The following is a 20211-nucleotide window of genomic DNA, read 5'->3' on the forward strand; positions in this document are numbered from 1 at the left end:
GATTGAGTATCCAAAACAGTTATGTTGACCGGTCATAATCCAATACATGGTGCTTATTTCTATTTGACTCATTTCATCAAGATAAAATTGCTTAGGGAATAGTATGCTAGTCATGATATGATGAAGGATTTTAGAGTTGAAGGGCAGTAGGTGCTCACAACTCTTGGGTATTATGCCGAGGTCAGGATTTGCAAAAATAGTTTCGATGGCTTCGGACTAAGTTGCTCTGATTGTACTGACTTCCCATTTACCTCTAAAATAACAGCCCCTATCTTTCTCAGTGATTCCAATTAGTTCACAAATAGTACTATCAAAAATTCTAATTTGTATCCCTAGTAGATAAGTACTTAGGCTATCATTATCCATATATAAGTTGGCATAAAATAGCCTAACTAACCTAGGATAGATTGGTTCATTTATTTGTAGCAGAGGTAGGGCATCTAGATGTGCAAACCACCTAATGGGTTCTAGGTTTCCTAGTTCATTGAGATCAATGTGTTTACCCTTATGGATACATCTTATTTCAAAGTTTGGAAACTTAAGAGCTACTTCTTTGGATCTAAAAAGGTTTTGGTCATATGAATCTCCTTCAACCCTTTTCCCTTTTGATCTTTTAGGAGCCATTATCCAAAGAAGATGATAGATGAAACTATAAGGAGTAGGTAAAATAATGAGCAGAGAGGAAAATTTTCAGATTTTACCTTATTGAGAATCTCTTAGAAGATGGAGAGCTTAGACCAACACAAAGGTTTAGAGAGGTTGTGGAAGAGCTTGAGGCGGTTTCTTAAGGGTTGGGGGCGGTGTCACCGTCGGCCCTAACCCCTTGACTTATAAAGGGGTTCTCGGGCGGTGCTACCGCCAAAACAAGCGGTGCTACCGCCAAAACAAGCGGTGCCACCGCCTGGCGCCCGAGCACTCAAGTGGTGCTACCGTCGATTCTGGCGGTGCCACCGCTGGCTTGCCGAGGAAGAGAAGAAAAAAATTCTTTCTTCCCCCTTCTTGATTTTCAGAGGTGTTTGACTCAAGATAGGTCGAGATATTGAGTTGTACTTTAATATATCGTTTGGAATCGAAAGAGAGAGATGAAATCAAATCCACAAAAGAAAGGAACAAGGATGAGACATTCTTCGAAAAATACATTCAAACAAGCTTATTTTAAGGGACAATTTAACATACCTAGTTCCCTTCTAATAAATTCAAATTGGTCTTCATTTAAGGCTTTTGTAAAAATATCTGTTAATTGATGCTTTGTGTCAACAAATTCTAGAACGACATTATTGTTAAGGATATGATCGCGTATGAAATGATGTCTAATATCTATATGCTTAGTTCTAGAGTGCTGAATTGGATTTTTGGTAAGACATATGACACTTGTATTATCACATTTTATGGGAATATTTTTCAAGTGAATTCAATAGTCTTCTAATGTATTTTTCATCCAAACAACTTGTGCACAGCATGCACTTGCAGTAATGTATTCGGCTTCCACCGTAGATAGTGTAATTGAATTTTGTTTCTTGGAAGTCCAAGAAACAAGTGCATGTCCTAAAAATTGGCATGTTCCGGATGTACTTTTTCTATCTATCCTGCATCTGCCAAAATCGACATCTACATAAGCTATTAAATCGAATTTATCAGACTTTAGATACCACAATCCTAAATTTGGAGTTCCTTTAAGATATCTAAATATTTTTTTAACACTCTTAAGATGAGATAATTTAGGATTAGATTGAAATCTAGCGCAAAGTCCTACACTAAACATAATGTCCGGTCTAGTCGCGGTGAGGTAGAGTAGACTACCTATCATTCCCCTATATGTTCTTTGATCGAAATTTTCACTATTTTCATCCATATCTAACTTAGTTGAAGTACTCATAGGGGTGTTTATCACTTTTGAATTATTCATGTTAAATTGTTTTAACAATTCTAATATGTATTTAGATTGGTTAAGAAATATACCATCACTAAGTTGTTTGATTTGTAATCCCAAAAAGAAAGTTAATTCACCCATTAAACTCATTTCAAATTTGTGACTCATGCATTTGGCAAATGATTCACAGAGTGATTCATCCAAAGAGACAAAAATAATATCGTCAACATAAATTTGTACAATAAGAAAATTGTTTTCAAAGTGTTTGATAAACAATGTAGTATCAACCTTGCCTTTGGTAAAATTATTTAAAATAAGAAATGAACTAAGCCTTTCATACCAAGCTCTAGGAGCTTGTTTCAAGCCATAGAGAGCCTTAGTCAATTTGAATACATGATTGGGAAGAAGAGAGTTTTCAAATCCGGGAGGTTGTTCAACATATACTTCTTCAGAAATAAAACCATTCAAGAAAGCACTTTTGACATCCATTTGAAATAGTTTAAAATTATTACTACTAGCATAGGCAAGGAGCATCCTAATGGCTTCTAATCTTGCCACAGGAGCGAAGGCTTCTTCGTAGTCGATACCTTCTTCTTGGTTGAAACCTTTGGCCACTAATCTAGCTTTGTTTCTAACCATGATACCGCATTCGTCTTGCTTGTTTCTAAAGACCCATTTAGTACCAATGACTAAATGGTCACTAGTCTAGGAACAAGCTTCCATACCTCATTCCTCTCAAATTGGTTCAATTCTTCTTGCATTATAATGATCCAAAAAATCATCTTTTAAGGTATCGTCAATGCATTTTGGTTCAATTTGAGAAAGGAAGGCAGCGTTGGCACAAAAATTCTTGAAAGAAGAGCGAGTTTGAACCCCTTTTGATGTATCTCCTATAATTAGCTCCTTTAGGTGAGCATCCATATACTTCCATTCCGTAGGTAAGGAAATTTCGGAAGAAGATGCATCCAAGTTGCCATTTTGAGGAAGAGGTTCATTTAAATTCAAATTATCAAAACCAAGATCATCATCAAATTCATTTTTCTTTAAATCAGAAATTTCATTAAAAACTACATGAATAGACTCTTCTATAACTAAGGTTCTTTTGTTAAAAATACGAAAAACCTTAGAAACGGAAGAGTAACCAAGAAAGATGCCTTCATCGAATTTAGCATCAAATTTTCCTAAGGCATCCTTTTCATTCAAAATAAAGCATTTGCAATCGAAAACTTTAAAATAAGAAACATTTGGTTTTTTGTTATTCCATAATTCATAGGGAGTTTTTGATGAAGATGGTCTTATTAGAACCCTATTCATGATGTAGTAAGTCGTATTCACGGCTTCGGCCCAAAAATACTTGGATAGACTATGTTCATTTAACATAGTTCTTGCCATTTCTTGTAGGTTTCTATTTTTTCTTTCAACTACTCAATTTTGTTGAGGATTTCTTGGAGTGGAGAAGTTATGATTGTATCCATTAACTTCACAAAGATTTTGGAAATCACGGTTTTGAAATTCGCCACCGTAATCACTCCGAATTGATGAAATCATGAAGCTCTTTTTGTTTTGAGTGAGTTTACAAAATTTTGAGAAGCACTTGAAACAATCACTTTTGTGGACTAAGAAATAGGTCCAAGTGTACCTAGTATAGTCATCCACAATTACAAAAGCATATTTGCTTCCTCCTAGACTTGTTGTGTCAATTGGTCCAAATAAGTCCAAATGGATCAATTGTAGTGGTCTAGTGGTGCTAATTTGATTTTTTGGTTTGAAACTAGTTTTTATTTGTTTACCTAGTTGACATGCATCGCATACTTTGTCCTTAGTAAACTTCATATTTGGAATCCCTCGTACTAATTCTCTAGATGAGATCTTAGATATTAGTTTCATGCTTGTATGGCCTAATCTCCTATGCCAAAGCTAAGCATCATCATTTAGAGCGGAGAAGCACATTTCATTACTTAGTTCATGTAATCATAGTCATGTTATTGTTTGGTTTTTCGATAATACACACATTTGATTCGAATCTAACGATATAACCTTTATCGCATAATTGACTAATACTCAAGAGATTATGTTTCAATCCATCAACTAGTAAAACATCATCAATAGAAAAACTTAATTTGTTACCAATAGTTCCCTTGCCAATGATTTTGCCTTTGTTGTTGTCTCCGAAGGTGACGTACCCTTCTTCTTTGCTAGTGAGCATAGAGAAATGAGATGGATATTCAGTCATATGTCTTGAGCATCCACTATCGAGATACCATCTCTTGCTCCTAGCTTGTGGGTTTGTCTACAAAAGAGGATGATTTTTAGGTACCCATTTGATTTTAGGTGCCTCAAAAATTGATCCACTAACTTTGTTATTTATTATTGAATCATTTATAGTTCCTTTAGGAACCCATATTAATTTTTGTGAACTAATTTTCCTAAATGGACATTTGTAGGCAATATGTCCGGATTTGTAACAGAAGTTGCATTTCATATAAGATGAAACATGTAATGTAGGTCCTTTTATGAAAGTGGTAGGATTTTGATGTGATCCTTTTACAAATCCAATTCCACTTCTATTTGCGATATGACCCTTGTTTGCAAGGATCATATCTAATCCTTTGCTACCAACCTTAAACTTGTTTAAGGTTTCTTTAAGAAGAAAATTTTCATTTTTTATTGCTTCTAAATGCTCACACTTAGAGCATGGAGGAGTTTGAAGACTATCAAACTTATTTTGTAGTAAAACATGCTCTTTCTTTAAGATACTTAAATTCTTACTAATAGTTCTACATTCATCAAATAATTCATGAAAAGCGATAGAGAGTTCTTCAAAAGATAAATCTTCGTTAATTAAATCACATACCTCTTCTCCTAAAGCCATTAGCGTGAAGTTTGCCTCCTCCTTGTTGCTAGCTTCTTCACTTTCGGAATCACTTGAATCGTCCCAAGTTGCCTTTAGAGCTTTCTTCTTCTTTGGTTGCTTCTTCTTGGCTTGGGGGCATTCATTTTTTAAATACCTTGGCTTCTTGCATTCATAGCATATCACTTGGTCCTTTTTATGTTCAAGTTTGTTTTTGGTGTTATTTTTAAATTTGTTCTTTCTTAAAAATTTTTTAAATTTTTGAGTCAAGAGTGCAATGTCATTTTCACTGTCCTCATCACTTGATATTCCTTTCAAGTGATCTTCTTGTGATGTGAGTGTCATATCCTTCCTGTTCTTTGGAAGGAGGTTCTCAAGTTCGTCATGATCTTGACATGTCATTTCGTAGGTCATTAGAGACCCAATAAGTTCTTCAAGAGGGAATGTTTTGAGGTCTTTGGCCTCTTGAATGGCCGTAACTTTTGAATCCCAACTTTTAGGAAGAGATCTTAAGATTTTGTTTACTAGTTCAAAGTTAGAAAAATCTTTACCAAGAGCTTTGAGTCCATTGATGATATCCGTGAAACGGGTGTACATGTCTCTAATGGACTCACTTGGTTTCATTCGGAAAAGTTCATAAGAGTGCACAAGGATGTTGATTTTGGACTCTTTCACTCGGCTAGTGCCTTCATGAGTGACCTCAAGTGTTCTCCAAATATCAAAAGCCGAATCACAAATTGAAACACAATTAAACTCATTTTTGTCTAGTGCACAAAACAAGGCATTCATAGCCTTTGCGTTTAAAGCAAAAACCTTCTTCTCCGATTCATTCCATTCGCTTATCGGAAGAGAAGATTTTTGAAATCCATTTTCGACAATAGTCCAAAGCTCGAAATCCATGGAAATGAGGAAGATCCTCATACGAGTCTTCCAATACGTGTAATCCGACCCATTAAACATAGGTGGACATGTGATAGAATGTCCCTCATGCATGCCGGAGTAAGCCATCTCTCTTGGGTATTAAACCAAATATGAGAGTGAGCCTTGCTCCGATACCAATTGTTAGGATCGGAGCGGCACTAAGAGGGGGGGGGGGGGGGGGGTGAATTAGTGCAGCGGATTAAAACTTCGGTTTTGACAAAATCTTTCGTACAATAAATCAAATATTGATGAAAACGGATTTGGAAGCTTGATAACTTAGAAGCGTATAGAAGCGTAGTGACTAAGTAAAGAAGTTTACAGTATATAAATGGCAAGAGTAGGATGCAAACCAGATAACACAGCAGTTTTAAAGTGGTTTAGTCAAAATGACCTACATCCACTTGCGAAGCCTTCTTCGAAGAGGCTCCCAACTTCCACTAGCAAATCTCTTTATAGGGGAAGGACTAATACCCCTCTTACAACCTTTATAAGTGGTTCACACTCTTACAATTCTTTTCAATAAGATGGGAGGAGGTGAACACTCAAGCAATTTAAAAAACAAGACTTGCTAAGATTTTTCTAAGGCTCTTAACTCAAACTATTGCTTTGCAAAAGGTGTATTCTCTGCTGAGAATTGAGGGGTATTTATAGGCCCCAAGAGGATTCAAAATTTGGGCTCCAAATTTGAATTCCTCTTGGGTTTCCGAGACTAGCGGTGCCACCGCCTGTCATTGTCTTGTTAGGCAGGCGTACTAGTAGTGCCACCACCTGACACTTCGGGTTCTGGGCGGTGCCACCGCCCATCCTTACAAATTTCTAGTTGGGCTTTACTTCCGACCCAAACCAAGTCACTTTTGGGCCCAGTTGGCCCCTAACCAAGGTATAGGATTGTCCCTTAATCCAACCCTAATTACATGTGAACTACATACCTAAAAACATAATCCTAAGCAAGTGTTTACTGACCAACGTCAAGTTTTGTTTCGGCGAGCTTTCCCGCGTTCATCCGGTGGACTTCCGATACGCCCTCGGGTTTCTTCTGGCGGACTCCCAGCAGGCTCCCGATCTTGTGACAAATTCAACGAGTAGCCGAGCCTTCTCGGTGATCTCTGCGAACCTCCGACGATCTCTTCGACAGACTTCTGAAAATTCTGACAAGTCTCCGATCTTTCTTGGTTGGTTCCGACAGCATCTCCGACGAATCTTCGGACTCTCAAATGTCCATCGAACTTGACTTCAGTATTCTTGTTTTATGTTTTTAGGCTATCGTAGTTAATCCTGCACACTCAACTTCAATAATATGGATTAGATCAATTAACCCATCAATTGATTTCATCATCAAAATCTGAGATTCAATAAGGAGTTCATGTTCACCATCACTTGAGCTTATGCTTAAGTGGTCTTTAATTGTTCTAAGTCAGAAATCCTTTCCGTTCTTTGGAAGGTTGTTCTCGAGTTCTTTTTTTGCCATATTATTCATTTTGAAGGTCATTAAAGACCCAATTAGTTCTTCGAGTGGAAGGTTCTTTAGGTTTTTAGCCTCTTGTATGGCAGTTGCTTTTGAATCCCAATCTTTAGAAAGAGAACGTAAAATTTTGTTTACAAGTTCAAAATCCGAAAAACTTTTACCAAGTGATTTTAAACCATTGACAACATCCATAAAACGGGTGTACATGTCTCCAATAGTTTCGCTTAGTTTCATATTAAACAATTCATAATCATACATTAAAAGATTAATCTTCGAAACTTTTACTCTACTAGTGCCTTTGTGTATAGTTTCAAGAATGTGCCAAATGTCGAAAGTTGTTTCACACATAAAAACACGATTAAACTTAGTTTTATCTAAAGCGCAAAATAGAGCGTTCATAGCTCTAGCATTTAAAGAAAATGTCTTCTTCTCTAAATCATTCCAATGGTTCATTGGAAGAGAAGACATTCAAAAACCATTTTCAATAATGTTCCATAAGTTCAAATCCAAAGAAAGCAAGAAAACTCTCATTCGAGTTTTCCAACATGTGTAGTTCATTCCATCAAAAAGGGGAGGACGAATGAGAGAGTGACCCTCTTGAAAGCTGAAAAGAGCTATTTCTTTTGAGTGTTAAACCAAATGAGAAATCATGAGGCTCTGATACCAATTGTTAGGAATAAGTTGGCACTAAGAGAGGGAGGGGGGGGGGGGGGTGGGGGGTGTGAATTAGTGCAGAGGTAAAAATCATGTCGGTTCTAAAAATTTCTTTCGTTTCGTACGATAAAACCAATTTTGGAAACTTGCTCAACTTGAAAGTGTATTCATAAATGTATTTAAAGCAGTAAGCAAGTAAGGAGATTTGTAGTAAGATAAATTACGCAAAAGAAAAGGCAAACCAGATTTTTATAGTGGTTTAATCATCGTGACCTACATCCACTCCGCTGATTCCTTTTCTGTCGACGCCACCGGCATCCACTATCGATCTTCCTTTAATAGGCGAAGATCAACCTTCTTCTTACATCTTTTTCTCTTTTTACCGGGTTTAGGAGATAACCCTTACACCCCCACTCACTCCTCTCTCAAACTATTCTAACACTTAGAACTTTGAGAGGAGTTTCACACAAGATTACAGCAGAGTTTCTTTCCTTTTTACTCTCAATACTTGTGTGTGTTAACCAGGGATGAAAGGGATATTTATAGGCTTCAAGTTGATTCAAACTTGGAGCCTAAAAGGTCTTATCCCAGGTTTCCTAGGTACTGGTGGTACCACCGTCGTTCCTGGGCGGTACTACCACCGTAGGATATGCTACTGGGTGGTACCACCACCGAACAGGGTTGGTACCATCGTCGACAGCATTGGTACTGGTGATACCACCGCTCAGATTTCCTGGGGTGCTATTCCCCAAGCGGTGCCACCGCTGGCCAGGGTTTCGGCACCCTGGTTGGGCCTTGAATCCGGCCCAAACCTGCCCAACTTCAGGCCTAGTTGGCCCCTAACGGAGTTGATGGGATTATCTCCCAATCCCAACTCTAATTATATTCTAACTACGATTCTTAAGACATATTCTAAACAAGATAGACCCGATTTCTTCCGACGAGCTTCCGGCGATCTTCTGATGAACTTCTGACGATCTCTCGGCAATGTTCCGACGGACTCCCGGCAAGCTCTTGAACTTCACAATGATCTTCTTAGCGAGTTCCGATGAGCTTCTTTGGCAAGCTCCTGGACTTCTCAGTTGGTTCCGGCAGAACTTCCAACGAACGTCTAGACTTCCGACGAACTCTCAAACTCCCAACGAAATCACGTTCTTGACTCCGGGACTTCATTTTGCTTTATGCCTTGCTATTGTAGTTAATCCTACACACATAAAAACATACTTCGATCTAGACAATTATTACTAAGCATGAATCATGTCGTCCGACATGTCATTGGTCCATCGACGCTTCGTCCGATTCTTTGGTGCATCATCCTCTCTTGTGGCCTATTGCTCAATCGGCTAGTTGACCACGCAACTCTGATATCCTTGGTGCAATATTTGCTCTTCTTGGCCCAATGCCCGAATCCATGACCCGAAGCCTTCTGTCGATAGGTCGACCAATCCTTCGGCCTGACGTCCAATCTTCTGACACATTTTTCTCCGACCCAACATGATTCTTCATGCTTTAATTGTCTCTCCCTGATCGAAGAATTCTGTGGCACTCAAAATGTATATTAAATCATAAACACTTATCAATTGGTTTCATCATCAAAATCCGATATTCACCATAAGCCACAACCTACTTCCCCTACTTTCGGCCAGCCCACCCGCTGCTACTACTCTTCGGCCAACGACCACCATCGCCCCTCTTCCCGGCCAGAGGCCATCACTACCTGTCGCCTCCTACATAAGCCACCACCGTTGCCTCGTTCAACATCGTCGCCCGCCTTCCCTTGGGTCGCAGCCGCAACCGCTCGACCTCCCCTCCTCGGTGATCATTGTTGACGCTGCACCCAACCATGCCACCACCGTTACCTCCTTCTCCACCACTGCCTACCTCCGCTTGGGTCGCAGCCATAGCTGCTCGATCTCCCCTCCTTGCGGTGACCAAAATAGGGCAACCGAGAAAGGGCCCCCGTCGCTATTCTCGACCAGCGGACCACCACCTAGCAGCGCCTAGCCTCGATACCCCTTTGTTGCACCTCGCCCTCGACGACCTTGCTCCCAGCCGCACCGACACTACTACCTCTTAACACTGACAACAACCTTTCCTTCTGTAGTGCGACAGAAACATAGCTCCCTTTGTTGTCGTAGCCCCCATCGATCCTTGCCGTAACCCTCGCTGCCTCCTTCACCACCACCGTTGCTTCCCGACCGCACGACTACCGCTCCTTGGCCACCAACCTTCCCCTCTCCAACACCGCCGCCCCTGCTTCCCGGCAGCCCGCACCCCTACTTCAGCCCGTCACACCCCTGCTTCCCTTCTTCCCCACCACCGCTGCAAGGCAACTCCTTCTCCACTGCCACCGCTGCTTCCTGGCTGCTCAACCACCACCGTCGCTGCTCCCCGGCCAGCGACCTTCGCCTCCTTGCTGCCCTATCTTGCTCGAGTGAGAAGGGCCACAGCCGCTACTTCGTAGCCAGTGGACCACTCCCTCGTCACTTCTACCATCGATGACACTACCCCCAACCACGCCACCATCGTTGCCTCCCCTTGGGTCACAGCCATAATCACTTGACCATCCCTCCTCGCAGTGATCAGAACAAGGCAACCATGACCGCCGTAGCCACCATCGTTTCCTCAACCACACCCGATTCCTCGGTGTCACTAGCGCCTCCTTCCACATTGTGATAGAGATAGAGCAACGCTGCCGTCCATCTGAGCCATCATAGCCACCGCAGCAGCGAGCCCTTAGCGGCGCTGCCCCTAGCCGCACCACCATCGCTGCCCCCAGCCCTCAGCAGTAGCGATCCCTCCATGCAGCAACCGTAATAAGCATCACTACATCCCATCTGTCCCATTGTAGCCACCGCAGCGGTGAGCCCTTGGCGGCGCTGCCCCTAGCCACACCACTATCACTACCTCTCAGGCCTCAGTAGCCGCGATCCCTCCATGCAGCGACCACAACAAGTATCGTTGCCTCCCACACAACGACCAGAGCTACATCCCTGCATCCTCGCAGCAACCCTTCATTCCCACAATGCTACCACCGACTATGTCACAATAGCAGCACTGAATAAGGCAGTGATTTGAAGGGGTAGTCTCGACATCAGAAATAGGAATTGAGATTATAGATTTGCAGTCTTATGCAATGGCCACTGATAACTCAGCGAAAGTACAAATAGAAGCATTGAAAATCAGAATTGAGAATCGACTCTAAGAAACACTTAATGATTTCAAAAAGAGCCATTGGAGAGCCTCAATAAATTTTAACAAGACGGGGGCTCAAGTTCTACATTGCACAGATCTGAAAATACAGGAAAAAGGCCGTAAGATGGTGACACAAACTACTCACACATGAAGGTAGGATTTCTGAGATGGGAAGATGGAGATCCGACCAGTTGGATCTCTAGGGCAGAAATTTTTTTTCATTTTTACAAAACTCCAGAAGAGTCCTAGGTGGAAATAGTCTTAATCCAACTAGAGGGAGATGCAATCTAGTGATATAATTGGTACGAAACCTATCACAGAGTCCCCTCGTGGGAACAATTTAAGATAGGACTTTTTATTCATTTTGGACCATTTGAATACGAGAATGTTGATGGGCATCTCGTCAAAATTTGTCAGATTCTACAGTGTTAGAATATCAAAACAAATTTGAATGATTGTCAAATCAAGCGAGAGATTAATCTGAATGACAACTGGTGAGAACATTTTTCGAAGGACTTAATCCAAATATCTAGTGTGAAGTTAAGGCTCGTTAATCCCGTACTATAATAGCTGCGATCTCATTCGTAAATCTACATAAGAAAAAAATTAGTAGGAAAATCATAGAAACAGAAGTGACAACAACCAGATGATCAGCAAGCCACCCGCCCCATCTATTCCCAACTGAAGCCCTGACACCCGAAGACTAACCCAAGAAGAACTCAAGGAAAGATCGGCAAGGGGTTGTACTATAATAAAAAGTGGATTATGGAGCACCAATATAAACAACGACAACTTTTGATGATTGAACCAATTGGAGAGGAACCAGAAGCTCAGAATGTGGACTCTGATTATGAAGGTATAGATTCTAATAAAGATGTTGGACCTACCATACATACAATGCATGCATTAACCGACTACTCTAACCCACAAACTATGAAAGTTGGCGAAACTCTGGAACATCAGCATGTTATAGTTTTGATTGATACTGGTAGCATTAACAATTTTATGGACAATGAGATTATTGACCGATTAGCCCACCACATTGAAGGTTATGATAAATTCGAAGTAAAGATCGCTGATGGATGGATTTTAACTTGTGATAACAAATGTTTAAAGATAAAATTAATTATACAAGGTCAGGAGTTTCTTGCAATGATTACTATATTAAAAGACCGACCTGTTGCTTACACTATCAAAAAGTAGAGACCATACTTCCTTCATCAATGGGTTATGATGCATTGCAGATAGCCTATGACTGAAGTACTGAAAGAGAAGCTCCCCGAGTTTAATGCTGCTCAGCCTTGAGGACAAGGCTGATTTGAATAGGGAGGAATTGTTAGGATCCCTTAGGATCCCTTTATTTTCTAAGCTTTTGAATAATGTTTATTGAGTCTGTTTAGTTCAATTGTTTATTAGGTCTGTTTAGTTCAGTAAGAATTGGGTGGAGATTTATTTAATATTTATTTATTATTAGAGTCCAAGTCTTTGTGGAATTCTATAAATAGTGATGTAACCATTTCTCTTAGTAGATAATGAAATATTATTCCAGTTTGTGGACAAAACCCTAGGAGGCCCATCCCCTCGAGGTGATTAAGGAGGTCGATCCCCTCGAAGTGATCAAGGAGGCCGATCCTCTCGAAGCGATCATCCCTTTTTCTTCTAACTCTTCCACGATAAAATCTTAGGGTTTTATTATGGTCCTAGAGGATAACCTGTGTGGATCTTGTGCTTCAGTCCCTACCATATTCTTTTTCATAGTTTATAATAAATTTTAATATGAACAAACTTGAGATGACTCTCTCTAAACTCCTCAATATGTTGAGGGAGGTAGAGAGCACTATCAAGAAAAAGAAGCTAGTTCTCTATACTAGTAAGACCAGAAAGAAAAGAAAAGCAAAAAAGTCCCTTAAGAAGGGGAAGGACAAGGAAAGGCCGAGTAAAGCAATGATTGCTAAGAAAGACCCGGTAAGAGGATAAAGGCCAGTGCTTCCACTATGGCAAAGATGAGCACTGGAAGGGGAACTACAAAGAATACCTTGCAGAGAGGGTTAAACAAAAGCTTGGAGAAGCTTTAGGTACATTCATGATCAGTCTCCATTTGTCAGACTTTTATGATAACGCATGGGTATTAGATACCAGTAGTTCTTATCATATTTGTAATTCATTGTAGGTTCTGGCAAGACCTAGGATATTGGAAAGAGACGAGATGAACCTCAAAATGGGCATTGGAGCAAAAGTTACTCTAGTAGCTGTTGGTGAGGTCACCTTACATCTGCTTAGTGGAGCTATTATTGTATTGGATGCATGCTATTTTGTTCCTTCTATTATTAAAAACATTATTTCCATTTCATGTTTGACAATTAGTAGATATAAATTAGTTTTTGAGAATAATGGTTGTTCAATATTATTAGATGATGAGATCATCATGAGAGGAACATTTCATAATGGTTTGTTTACGCTAAATACTACTCCATATATCATGAATGTAAGTGTGTCTAAGAGGAAACGAGATAAGGAGAATATTACATACTTGTGGCATTTTAGGCTAAGTCACATTCATGAGAGAATGATCTAAAAGTTTCTATAGGATAGATATCTAGATCCATTCAATTATGAGTCATATACAACTTGCAAGCATTGCCTTCGTGGAAAACTAACTAACTCTCCTTTTAGTGGAACTAGAGAGAGAGAGCCACTGAGCTGCTAGAACTTATATATAGTGATGTATGTGGACCCATGTTAACACATGCCATAGGTGGTTACTCCTACTTTATTACTTTTACTGATGATTTCTCAAGGTATGGACATGTGTACTTGTTGAAGTACAAGTCCAAGGCCTTTAAGAAATTTAGAGAGTATAAGAATAAAGTGGAGTACCAGACTAGAAAGAGTATCAAGGCTCTTCGATTAGATCGAGGAGGTGAGTACTTGAGTATAGAGTTCACCTAGTTCCTCAAGGACCATGGGATTCTATCCCAATGGACACCTCCTTATCCATCTCAACTTAATGGTGTATTTGAAAGGAGGAATCATACACTATTAGACATGGTACAGTCCATGATGAGTTTTATTGACCTACCTATCTCATTCTACGGATACACCATAGAGACCGCAACTAACCTTCCGAACAGTGTTCTAACTAAGTCGGTAGTGTCTACACCATATAAGATATGGAAAAGAAAAAAACTCGATCTTAAGATTGTTATGATTTGGGGCTGCCCTACCCATAGTAAAAGACACAATCCCGATAAGTTGGAATTAAGGACATAGTAGTACAGGTTCATGGGATACCACAAGGAAACTTGTGGGTATTATTTCTATCATCATGAGGACCAAAAAGTCTTTGTAGCTAAGAGAACAGTGTTCCTTAAGAAGGAACACATTCTTGGTGGAGATAGTTGGAGCATAATAGAGTTGAGCGAGGTTGGAGAACCAAGCTCAAGCACCACTCCACAGGCCGAGTCTGTTCAAGTACCTAGCATATAAGTTTCGACTTTATGTAGGTCCGACAGAGTATCCCATTCTCATGAGAGATATGTGGGACATATTAAAGGAGAGGATGTTGAGGATATTGATCGTTAGACCTATAAGGAGGTTATTATGAGTATAGACTCCGGGAAGTGGCAATAAGCCATGAATTCTGAGATGGATTCTATATACTCCAACAAGGTTTGTAATCTAGTTGATGCACTTGAGGATATTGTACCCATCGGTTGCAAGTGAATCTTCAAGAAGAAGATCATAGTAGATGGAAAGATAGAGACCTATAAAGCAAGGCTAGTGGCTAAGTGGTATCATCAAAGGTAGGTGTTGACTATGACGAAACCTTCTCATCCATAGCCATGTTAAAATCCATCCGAATTCTATTAGCTATTGTAGCACACTATGGTTATGAGATCGGGAAGATGAATGTAAAAACTACATTCCTCAATGACAATCTCGATGAGGAGGTGTATATGATACAGCCTGAGGGATTTTTGTCTAAAGACTGTCGAAATAAGGTGTGTAGATTGCTTAGGTCCATTTATAGACTAAAGCAAGCATCATAAAGTTGGAACATAAGATTTGATGAGGCAATTAGATCTTATGATTTCATTAAAATGAAGATGAGTCTTGTGTGTACAGGAAGGTAAGTGGGTGCACTATCATCTTCTTGGTGTTATATATGGATGACAACCTGATAATTAGAAATTATATAGGAATGCTATTCACAATAAATACTTTGTTATCTAGACACTTCTCCATTAAGCACTTAAGGGAAGCATCATATATCTTAGGGATTCAAATCTATAGAGATAGATCTAAGAGGATGCTTGGCTTATCCCAGTCTAGGTACATAAACACCATTATAAAAAGGTTTGGCATCAAAAATTTCAAGCGATATCTTATACCAATAAGATATGAGATATCACTTTCTATGAGTATGTTCCCAAAGACTTTTGAAGAAATGACAAACATAGATAGGATACCTTATGCCTCAACGATAGGGTCTATCATGTATGTCATGCTAAGTACCAGTCTTGATATAGCACATGCTCTTATTATCATGAACCGGTATCAAGCAAATCCAAGCTTGGAGCACTAGAAAACAATAAAGTGCATATCTCTTAGAGATCTGTAAGGATTCAGGGAACACAACTATCTCATGTGTGGTTTTAAGTTTCGTATATTTTGTGCATCAATCTTCGCACAACGACGAACACGAGAAATTTTGGGGATTTTATTTCTATGTTCTTTTATTGCGCATATGATGTCGCCCCTAGATTTCCCTACAAGATGTGTATAGCATGGTGAATTAATATTAAATATATTATTTCTATAAACAATTTTAAATTCATTTGATATGTATTTACCACCCTAATTGTTTTTTAATATTTAATTTTATAATCACTTTATCTTTCAACTAAATTTGTAAATTCTTTGAATTTATCTAAAACTTATTTCTTTTCCTTTAACATATAAACCCAAGTTTTACCACTATAATCATCGGTGAAGGTAAGGAAATACATATTTCCTCCAAGTGATACTAGACTGATAAGGCCACAAACATTTAAGTACACCAAATCAAGTCGATGCTATGCATTTTTTGTTTTTCTTAATTTGAAAGGCTTTCTTTCTTTTTTGCTCATGACACATACTTCACATAACTTTGATGAACGATCAATTATTGATAATCCTATTACTTATTATACTTCTCTAAAAGTTTTAAAGCATCAAAATTTAAGTGAGCATATCTACAATGTCATAATGTAAAATTATCTTTAATATTTGTTTTAAAATAATTTTACTAATAAAAAATATATAATTGTAGTGGAAACATTATGTTCTTCATCATTTTTACATATAAGATTAATATTTTATTCTTATCAAGAATTGATATAGCCATATCTTTCATTTCAATATCAAAACCTTTTTCAAGTAATTACCCCAAACTCAAAATATTATTTTTCATATTAGGAATATAATAAACATCTGAAATGTATAATTATTTATCATTACTAAGTCCATGAAAAATCCTTTGCCTCTTACTAGTTTTTGAGATAGATCACCAAATGTAATGTTGCTAGAATAACTTATATCTATTTAAAAAAATAGTTCTTTGATGCCACACAAATGATCTAAAGCTCCTATATATAGATATCATATCATAGACTGATCTTCTTTCAAGTTATCATAAGTTATTAGCAAAATAGAGTTGTTGTTCTTCTCTTCTTTCTTAACAAAACTTGTCTTATAATTATGATTGATAGGATTATAATAATATTCAAAGGAGAGGTGTCCATATATTTTACAAATATAATACTATATTTCAAATCTTTTAGAATTTCTACGACATCCATGGCCTGAGTCATGTTCTCACTATAACCTTGGCCTCTTTAGCTATAAGTTTCTCTAACACCTTTATTGTCTTGAGATTATTAATTGGTCTGATTTTCGTCACCTTTTTTTCTTTATTCACAACCTTTTCCTCTTAGATTTTGATTTACTTTTATTCTCAAAAGTAAGCTTGATTTATAGTGCTTATTCTATTGATTTTTCTTATCCTCTTTTTGTAAGCCTTTATTCATGAACTTGAAGAGAACTCATTAGTTCCAAAGATATTTGTTCTAAGTCTTTAAACTCTTCAGTTGCTATAGTAATAAAATCAAACTTTGAATCCAGAGATCTTAGTATTTTTTCTATTACTCTTTGATCACTTATTTGTTTACCATTTCTTCTCATTTGATGAATAATAAAAATAATTCTTGAGAAGTAATCAAAAATAGATTAAAAGTACCTTCTTGTAATTTTTTTAAACTTAGCTCATAAAACTTATAGATGAAGCTCTTTTATCTTGTTCATGCTAGTCATAAGTGCCCTGCAAGGTAATCACGTAAGTGATGACATATGTGACATGATACATACTCTTTTTTCTTTTTTTTTTGATATTTTTCTCACTTTATATTATCGTTATATATATTGTGATGTCCATAGATTTGTGTAGTGAAAATCAGATCATGATGAGATAATGATAATGAGATCAATTCGTTATTAAAAATAGACCCAAAATTAATCTGATAGACTAATATGTTGTATACCCATCTATATGATGGAGGCGGTTATTCTCATAATTGCTCGTGTGGGGACACTAAGGATACAATGCAGGTGCTCATTGGAGAATAGGTTCACTGATCGATCCATTCATAAAATGTTGGATGGTTGATGATACCTCATTGTTAAATAGTAATTCCATCATCCCAATGATATATTTGGTCCTTAGACTTGATGCTAGTCATAGGTGCCCAGCAAGCCAATCACGTGAGTGATGGTACATGTGACTTGATACAGAATCTTTTTGCTTATTATATTTTGGCGTATATCACTTTATAACTATTGCATATATGCATATATATATTGTGATTTCCTTGGATTTGTGCAATGGGAATCGGATCGTGATGAGATCACGATAATGAGATCGATTCACCTTTAAACACATATCCTAAATAATCCCGGTCATAGGTTACTCGAGAGGGACATCGTGATAATCGGATATACTGGTGTGCTGTATACCCGTCCATATGATGGATGCAGCTGGTCTCATAGCTGCTCGTGTAGGGACACTAGGGATACAGTACAGGTGCTCATTGGAGAATGAGTTCACTAATTGATCCGCTTACGGAATGCTGGATGGTTGATGATGCCTTATTGTCAGACAGCGATTCCGTAGTCCTAGTGGTGTATCTGGTCCTTAGACTTGAGAAACCAAGGATGTCCTGTATGAGTGCTCCACTCTTTGATACCAGACTTATAGGTTTGGCTGTCCCAGATCTAGTACAGCTGGTCATTGGGAGTGGTAGTCGACCTTACGAGGGCTATTGAGTGTCGACAGAGGATCATCCACTCTCGGCGTTATGAGAGAAATATCCCATGTGTTCTTGCTCAGACAAATCCCTGGCCAGGGTCATTCGGGTTGAGAGAGAAAGAGTTCTCCGGGAGAATCCGATTAGAGCGAGACTTGAGTAGAAACCGTATGGGTCTGACAGCACCATGCTCGATATACGGTCTCTGGGATATTAGATGGATGAGGGACTATAGGTACATGGTAACTAAGGACAGACAGGTCCAATGGATTGGATTCCCCTGTATCGTTTGGGGACTACGGCGTAGTGGCCTAGTACGTCCGTAGTCGATGAGTCGAGTGAATTATTACAGAGATAATAATTCACTGAGTTAGAAGGAGTTCTGACAGGTATGACTCACGGCCAGCTCGATATTGGGCCTAGAGGGTCACACACATATGGTAGGCATTGCGATGAGTAGAGGTTCGGATATGAGATATCCGACAGAGCCCTTGTCTTATTGGATGCAGATCCAATACCCACTAGGGAAGGACCCATTAGGGTTTGACACGGGATCTCTATAAATAGGAGGGATTCACAGCCTCATAGGCTAGAGTCTTTGCTTTCCCTTCCTATTCTCCTCTCCCTCTCCAGCTCAGAGTAGGCCTGGAGTGTTGAGGAGCGTCGTCGCAACCCTACTATGTGGATCACCGCTAGAGAGGAGGACGCTTGACCTCCTTCACCCTCTCCTAAGGATCTGCAAGGAAACAGGGATATACGATCTCCCTAGGTAACACAATCTCTATACGCAGTTTTGTGTTTTGCGGATTTTTTTCGTACCAATCTTCGCACGACGACGAACATTTTTTTGGGAATCGGGGATTTTGTTTTCTTGTTCTTCCGCTGCGCATGTGATGTCGCCCCCCATGATTTCCCAACAGTGGTATCAGAGCCAGGTTGTTCGTGCGAATGATTGGTTTTGAACTGCGTGTGTTGTGTTTAGGAAGAATATTGATGTCAAAATCGTTGACGCAAAAAGCGAGGAAGGGCAGCAACAGTTGCTGCCCTCGATCTGCATGCCTGCAGCCACCTGCAGCGGCAGCCGCAGCCGCAACCAAGCAGCACAGCGTCGGCGCATGCGCAAGTGCTGTGCCTGCAGCAGCCGGCCGACGGTCTGCTTGCAGTAGGGTTGCTGCTGGCGGGGCTGGCAGCCCACGGGCAGAGGCGTCGCAGGGCAGCGACGCCTGTCGCCGCTGCTCCCGCGAGCGAAACCCCCCCATAGGGGCGGCCGCCCGGCGGTACAGCACCGTCTGCGGAGGCAGCGGCGTCCGAAGGGGGCACCCACCCGCAGCGGCATCGTCGCCAGCTTGTCATGACCTTAGCTGGTTTTGCCTAATGCGTGCGGCACCCTCGCGCGTCCGTCCGCAAAGGTCAGCCTCCCCGAAGCCTCCCATTGTCCCTTAGGACCAACAAAAGAGAGAACGGGTTAAAGAGAACGCCTCAATCGGGATCCACAAGCAAACATGTCCGAAAAACACTTCATAGACAATGCAAATTACAAACAGACTTTACAAGCTCTGAACAGTGGCACAACAAAGGGTAAAATGGTCCATTACAGACCGAAAAGCTCTCGCACGTGTCCACATGACACAACCTTTATTTACAAGCCTAAAGAGGCCACCAACCCAACTAACATGGGACTATTTAGCCTTCGGCCGCCCCTCTACCTGCTGTACAAGGCATGAACATGCCAAAAGACAACGGACAGACATAAGCATTACATCCAACATCTTGTTTAGAAGTTTGTCCGTTACATTCTCCCCCACTTATCCCTTCGACGTCCTCGTCGAAGCCTTTGTGAACACTGCAACTCTTCGCCTTTGCTGAGTCTTCAATCTTCTGCTCCAGCTGCAATGCGCCTCCTGGCTCCCAGCTT

The sequence above is a fragment of the Musa acuminata genome, chromosome BXJ3-1 (genome assembly GCF_036884655.1).
Source record: "Musa acuminata AAA Group cultivar baxijiao chromosome BXJ3-1, Cavendish_Baxijiao_AAA, whole genome shotgun sequence".
NCBI lineage: Eukaryota > Viridiplantae > Streptophyta > Magnoliopsida > Zingiberales > Musaceae > Musa > Musa acuminata.